Here is a 7,613-nt window from a genome sequence, read left to right on the forward strand (position 1 = left end):
GGACATGGTCCACAGCCCCTTAATTCGCAAACGGCAGCTTCTTAAATTGCTTAAACTTCTTAAACAGCTTGATGGTGTCCCAGTCATATGCTCAGTCCCTGTGGGCTTAGACACATTCCCTCAGCAAACAGTTGTGGGTGGCTGAAGACATTAAAGCCCAAAGGTTGAATAGCTAAAGATACAACCTACACCTTGGTGTGACAACATTTAACATTTTGCCACTACACTAAAATTGCAAATTGAAAAATGTCTGTCTTTTTTTGGTCACAGTAATATAAATGGCTTCTGGAAATTGAACAAAATACACTCTTAAACTAATTTTTATGAACTCATAAATGTACTGACTACAATGGAGGAAATCAGTTGTAGCTGTTCTAGTTAAATCATCTTCCCTTCTTGAAAAACAAAGKTCTATTTCTAGCTTTTAAAACAAAAAATAATGATGATTTCAATGGATTATATAGCCTGTGCACTGCTAGTTGTGTGTACTATGGAAATCTAATAATATAAAGATACAAAGACTTTTCTGCACACACCACACAGATTATAGACATATACATACCACATATGCAAAGGCAGCAGCCATAAAATAAGTTCCACTTATCACATTTTATTGCCCACATTAGATTTCTCCTCCCACTACTCCATCTTCTTTGGGAATTGGCATAATATAGCAAAGCTCTAAGGAGCAGCTTCCCACAGCTATTTTAAAAGCTGCAACCAGATAGAAAAATGTCTCATTCTTTCATTCCAAATGTTGAATTCAGACAGTTCTGGAGTCCTACCTGCTGCCTCAAAGAAGAGAGGAAAGATGGACATCAGACATATCATGGGCTTAATCTCCTCAGGAGTAGAAATAGAAACTCTGYGCAGCTGTGGAAGAAGGAGAGATCTCTCTCACACAGCACTTGCTCTGAGCTTTATGATGTCCCAAGACATCAGACTTAAAAACTACAAGGTGACTGTGCAGGAAAAAAAAAAAAAAAGCAGCAGCAGAAGCTATTCTAGGTTATTTCAAGAACTGTTTTAAATGTCTCAGATCCTGAAATGTGAACAGCTGGTGTAAATGAGCCTAAATGCTTTGACTTTACAGGCAAAGGGCTACAAATTGCAAAACATTTAAAACAGATTTTTCTGTAAGTTATTGTGAATCTTATATCTGATTATTCGTCTTCCCCCAACTCTAGCTGATATGGACTTTGCCTCACGACAAAGACTCATGGATGCTCTCTACGTAATATAGATGGGATGGTTCCATCAGTAACGCACTTAGAAATTGTTGCTTCTTTGCTTATGTTTCTTGAGGTTCCCGTTTTGCTACTGGAGTACACGAAAGTCCCACAGATACTATTCATAAGGGGAAAAACAAAACATTTTTAGAAAGTATAATATTTGGGAGGAAATAAAAAAGGCTGACAAGTGCTATCTCATATTGCATGAAAAGTGCAAGAAATTCGCAAGAATGGGGTTCTGAGGAAGCTGTATGCAGTTCTGAGAAATCACATGTACATATTTGTAACAATGAATTTCTACCAAATGTCTCATTTGAATAGAAGTATGGGGAGGAAAACATTGACCAGTGTAAGTGCATGAGCATATTTGATCAGAGTGTAAAAATTAAGCTAATTTACATTTATCAATCATGCTAATTATAATCAACCCTGCTGCAATTTCACTGAGATGAACAGTGTTATCAGAGGCTGTTTTCATCCACAGATTTGAATCTGTGCTGTACTGACTCTTGTGTATGATAATTAATACCCAAGCAAAGGGGAAATCTGTGATACCTTTCTCCATGCTGCAGTGCAACGGCTCAAATGTGAGAGGGGCAATGAGATGCAAACTGTGGGCCCATATGCCAACATGCATGAAAACTTTTTGGTAACCAGGSTTCCTTGATTTCCATGAGTTAGGTACCTACATATCTTTATAGATTTGACTCTTGGTCCTTTGAAAAAAATATTTAGTCTTTCAGTATCAAGCCTGAGTGCACATGGTACAAACAGTGGAGAAAAAAATCTACTATACACAGTTATTCACAGGTTGCTACAGACAACAACTTTTTATTTCCACTGCTTATTTTTGCTCTTTGTATTGCTATTTTACTTTTGCATGGATTTTACATTGGTAAATTCTATTTATTTTCAGAATAATAGCACAACAAAAAAAGAGTTGCTTTATTATTTTTAATGAACTTCTAAAAAAAATTCCTCCAATAACTGGTGAAATAAGACTTTTCATAAAGGGGTCTGGTGGTTATTTGGGGGGGAAGTTTGGCTCCACAGCTTTACAAGGGTAACTTTTAGGTATCTCTGCGTTCCATCAACACACCATGTGGACTGCTCGTGGACACAAAACTTCAGTTCATTCCTTTGGCATTTGAACACGATGTAGAACAGCCATATAAGCTGCTGAGGTTTGTATGCTGCCCTGCTTGTGTGGTAGTACACAACCACCAAGAGCTGGTGAATGTGTACTACTAGATAGTATCTGGAACTTAGTGGTAACAACTATGTCAGAATAATCAACCCGAATGAGTTTTAACAGTTGCAGAAGAATAAGAAAAAAAAGAGAAATGAATGGAGTATAGCAGAACTTGCCTGAGGCAGTAAGCCCATGAGCATCACTGTACAAGATCCAGTACAAGATTTGCTGCAACCCATGTAAAGATCCCATTAACTTCGGGGGATTTTGTTGAGGCCTTAATGTGACAAACAAACACAGGAGTAGGGCTCAGAGAAAGATAATACTGCAAGGTGATACACAATAGCCATGGTTTGCTCCCTTCAGATCCTACCYGTTTCTTTTGCAGCACCTCTGCCCCCATACGGCCCAGGCTTCACCCCAGGCCTTCAGAGCATCACTCAGAAATCCTGGGGCACTGCTAGAGTACCAGCCAGGCCCTTCATCTGCATGTGAAGGAGATGAGCTGAACAGTGAGGCTCCCAAATGAGGAATTCAGGCAGGCTGATTATTTATAGTTAGAGAAAAGAACTAAGAAGAGAGACGGGTAGCTGAAGAAAATGTTAGTGCATTACTGTTACAGCACAGCAACAGACATGTATGTGTTCAAGCCTGATGTCTGCTTTAAGGATACCAAGATCATCTTTCAATCATGGACTTAAAATTGAGGTTTTAGGGACTAAAAATTTTATTTTCTGGGATGGAAATCAACTACAAAGCTCCTATTATTTTTAAAGCTGTTTACACTGAAGTGTATATAAACCATTTGACATGATGTAGGAGATGAATTCATAAGATTTAGCTCCTGCTCCCAGTCAATTCTGCTGACTCTGGGAGGACCCTCAGTGCTCCCTCTCCTTGCCAGGACATACCTGTCCCCAGGAGACCCTGCAGTCTCTCAGACACCAGGAGGAGACCAGGGCCCTCAGCAGTCAATGGAGCAAACCCGTACTTCTGATAGGGCAAAGGAAGAGCTTCCTTTCACTGGTTGCTGGGTAAAAAAGGAGTGATTGAACTGAGCTGATGACACACTGCCACATTTATTTATCAAGAAAAAAGACCATTTGGTCTGGGGAAAGCCTGACTGCTCGCTGAAAAATGACACTGCAGATGACAGCTGCTGGAAAACTTAGCAATGTCTTGGGTGTGAGAGCACACAACAAAGAAAATGTCCTATTGTTCAAAAACACATCACGCATTTCAAAACTTGGACCCTCTCTGCATTTGCGATGAGCAGCTTTTTCTTCTCTCTCGCTGCTAACAGCGTAAGCATTTCAGATGTATCCCTGAGAGTCCAGAGCCTGGATGCTCCTCTTTGACTACTCACCAAATCCTCTGCTTCAGCTGGGCAAAGGAAAGAGTGCTGACTGCCTCTCCCAAGCTGCAGACAGCCCTTAATCATGATTATAGTCACTGGGGCAGCACTAGTTTCTAAAGTAGGAGTTTTCAAGTGTTCAGCATCCAGAGCTGAGGCCAGCACGGCAAATGTTCAGTTCTCAGTAGCTCCCACAATGACAGTGGCTAGCACATGGTTATTACCACTTCCTTTGAAAACCTGGCCCCAATTATAGGCACTGAGCTTTTCTGCAAATCTGGCCCTTAAATCCTGCTCCTGTTCCCATTGCAATCAGTGGCGATGTTCTGATTGACTTAATGGGGGCAGGCACAGAGACTAATTAGAAAATTGGTAACTGCAAGGAAAGGAGAAAAGGCACAACAGCTTGTCAGATCTCTTGTAAGAAGCCAGCAAAGGAGCTGGTTGTCCTCAAGACAGAGATTTTAGCCTCTCCAAAAAATGATAATAGAGGAGCTTGGCAAGATGGCCTTGAAGCTGCTCTTAAACATCTTGTATAATATATAATTGCTATTTAGCTCCTGAGTACTCTGTCTACTTTTTAGATCTGTCCCTTGGGAAGAAAATATGAAGCATGCTGAAACACTATATAGCACACAGCCCTTCACAGCAATGAGTATTTTCAACACTTCTTTTGTTTGGGGAGGTAATTAAAACTTTGCTTAAAACTCCCTGTTCTTTGGCAGAAAAAAGATGGATCAACTCTAGGTATAATTTTCAATTAGTCCAGGCGGGGGGCAGAGAAGCATTTTTCACCAGCTGTTGTGTTTTAAGAAGTTGTGAAAGTCTCAATTCATTACTGTATGAAAACTCTAATATCTGGAGGGTCACAGACACAACACTCCAGAATGTATTTTTTTTGCTTTGAGAATTTTTTGCATTCATGGAGAGCCTGTCTAACAAACTCAGATGCTACTTCTACACTGCTAAATACATCCACCTGAACAAGGGGTCCTCAACTACAGGCCAAGATGTTCATGGTGGCTCACATCCACAGTGCCAGGGCTGGCAAAAGAGCAGACTGGCCATGTTCACTCTGTGTAGCACTTGGCCCTATGTCTTCTCTGGACCTCATGTGGTATCCTTAAGACATTTATACATGTATTTTCCTCCACCTTTTTAAAGTGCCTGAAATAGCAAGGGCTGCATTGCAGTCCAACAGTGGCATTTTTACAGTTTGAAGCTGAGGGTGTGCATCACATGCCTTGGGATAAGGACATATGTGGGTGCATGACGGTGCAAGCACTGTGCTGTTAGGACACAGCACAGTGTTAGAGGACTGTGGAGCCTGGGAGAGGAAGGAGAAGAAGAAGAGTGAGTCCAGTCTCATCCATACTGCTTGGGAATTAATTATCCCTCAAGCAAACTATCCCCCAAACCATGTTTTAGTTTGATTTGGACAGAAACAATTGTTTAATACCTAAAGAGAGCCTGAGAGTCAACTAACATTTGTGTAGTATGGGCAATAATAGGATCAGGGCCTACAAATACACTGTGAGTTATTTGATAGGGTAGACATACTTAAAGCATTCCAGTCCTCAAGGGAAATAGTTAATGTGAGTATGTTGTATCAGGACTAAACATTTACAGGGTGAAACTATCTTGTTCTGTGCTCAAATAGGGGAAATGTCAGGAGCTCCACAGACTTGTGGCTCTCTGGAGCCTCCCCCTTCCGGAGGCAGACAGGATATAGATATGTATCAGGTGCTGCCTGAGATAACTAACTCAGATGTTGGCGGCCAATCAATGAGAAGAACTCCTTGTCTCAAAAATCTCTCCCATTTGGGAGTCTGCTCTCTAAGTTTAATGCTAAGCTAGTACCGACCATGAAAGAAACCAAAAGCTGTAACTTTCCAACTTTCCAAAACTCCAGAATGGGTTCTAATTCAGCTAACAAATGTATCAACCTAGAAAGCAGTATAAAAGGCAGCGTGCAGCCCAAACTATTGATGTGGATGGAAATTTTGCCTGTGAGAGTAATGCCAGGCAGGCCCTTCACTAGCACTACCCAATTATCAGGAAAACTCTGTTATAGCTTCCCTGTGGCACATAACCTATTGCCTCATCACTGTGATGGCTGGGTTAGCAGAGAGCATTCATTCAATCTCTACAAGCTCCTGCTTCTGGAAGGACAATRCAAAAGCAAAACATCATGGGAGGTGAAATAAGGATGCAGAAAGATCTAGCTGTTAGGACAGTTTTCAAAGGCTGGCTTCTGAAATGAAGCTGTTCAGTCAGGCAGAGAGAATTTCATGGCCGAAATATTTATACATGGATGTGTCAACACAATGATGTGATGATTCCCTTTTGGGTGCAAGTTTAGACCCTCACTATTGAAAAAGCATGTGAGTGCAAGCAGACATCTTTCAGCTGAGTATGCTCAGGGGTTGCTGCACTCCCACTTCAATGGCAAGGGCACCATTTCTCAATGCTTATAAAATCTCCTGAAAATGGCATTTGTTAGGAGGGTAGGGCTAGCACCACAGTAATGGTGCTATAGTATTTATATGCTAACCTTAGAGAATTTTGTGTATATACTAGAGTGACGCTTGATCCCCACTGTGCATTCAAATCTCTTTTTGCAAATCATATCTTCCCTGGGACTCCAGTGTTAAATAATATGAGTAATATGCTATCATTTCACATTACTGCTTAAACCCCCAAATATTATAAGGTACTCCCATTGTCTGTATGTCTTAATACATTTTTGTGTCTGACTCATGGACAGCTTCTGCCACGCTTACTCATGTTGGTTAGCATCTCACTTCTGCGCTACCCAGCATCAATCTGAACGTTTTAGCCTGCAAGGAAGGCAGAATGCTGTGTCTCTGCATACTCCCCATTTACCTTCAGAGAGGTCCACCGGCTGCAGGGATGTACCCCCGTTCCTTGGGAACACAGACTGGAATGACAAACAAAACACATCGGAGCGGTCACCCATTTTTGCTTTGTACTAAGCTATAGTCCAAGTGCCTAACAAATAACCAGGATAAAATAAGAAACAAGGGAATAAAGCACAACCTGGTTTATTGCATTTACTCACAGGCACTTCCACTGGCTTTTTGTTTTGCTTGGGACTTGTTAATGTTTTTCAATTTGAAACCATACCTCCTGCAAAGAACGCAGCTAATTCTGCAGGGTAAGCAACCGTGGCACATTACTGCTCTAAAAACAGCATACCGAGATGCACTGAGGGTTGCACAGCCCAAGGTGAGGACAGTCCCTAGCTAGCATTAAAATGTGGGGCAGTGCTGCAGCACTGACTGGATATTAATAATGGCAGGCATACCCACATACCTTTCTGGCTTTCCTGTGTTTTGTATTTTCCCAGAGCTGGTCTTGAGGAGAGTAACCAGGCAGATTTATACAGGCTACGAGGCAGAGGGAGAAGCTAAAGGGATATCAGGGTAAGGGATTCAGAGTGGGAGGAGGGAACATTATCTCAGACTGTACACAGGACTCACACAAGCCGAACATCTGCTCTGTTCACCGTGAATGTCTTTATGTAACGTCATTATAGCAGCCTAGGCTGTACAGTTTGGGTTGCTAATTGCACTTCGTAGGTGATGATCACAAAACTATTTCCATATCATTTACAATTATATACTTACAGACATCACAGGATGTAGCTGTAGTTCAGGTTGCCATTCATTTTCCATTACAGGAAATAATGTGCTGTCACTTACGCTATTGCCAAGCTGTTCCGTTCTGGGCCAGAAATCTTCATTCTGAGCATTACAATGAGGATGAATTATTTAGGAACACTTCAGTCAAAAAGTCCTAGSCATTTGCAAGA

This window comes from Apteryx rowi, unplaced genomic scaffold (assembly GCF_003343035.1).
Source record: "Apteryx rowi isolate R43461 unplaced genomic scaffold, aptRow1 scaffold_372, whole genome shotgun sequence".
Taxonomy (NCBI): domain Eukaryota; kingdom Metazoa; phylum Chordata; class Aves; order Apterygiformes; family Apterygidae; genus Apteryx; species Apteryx rowi.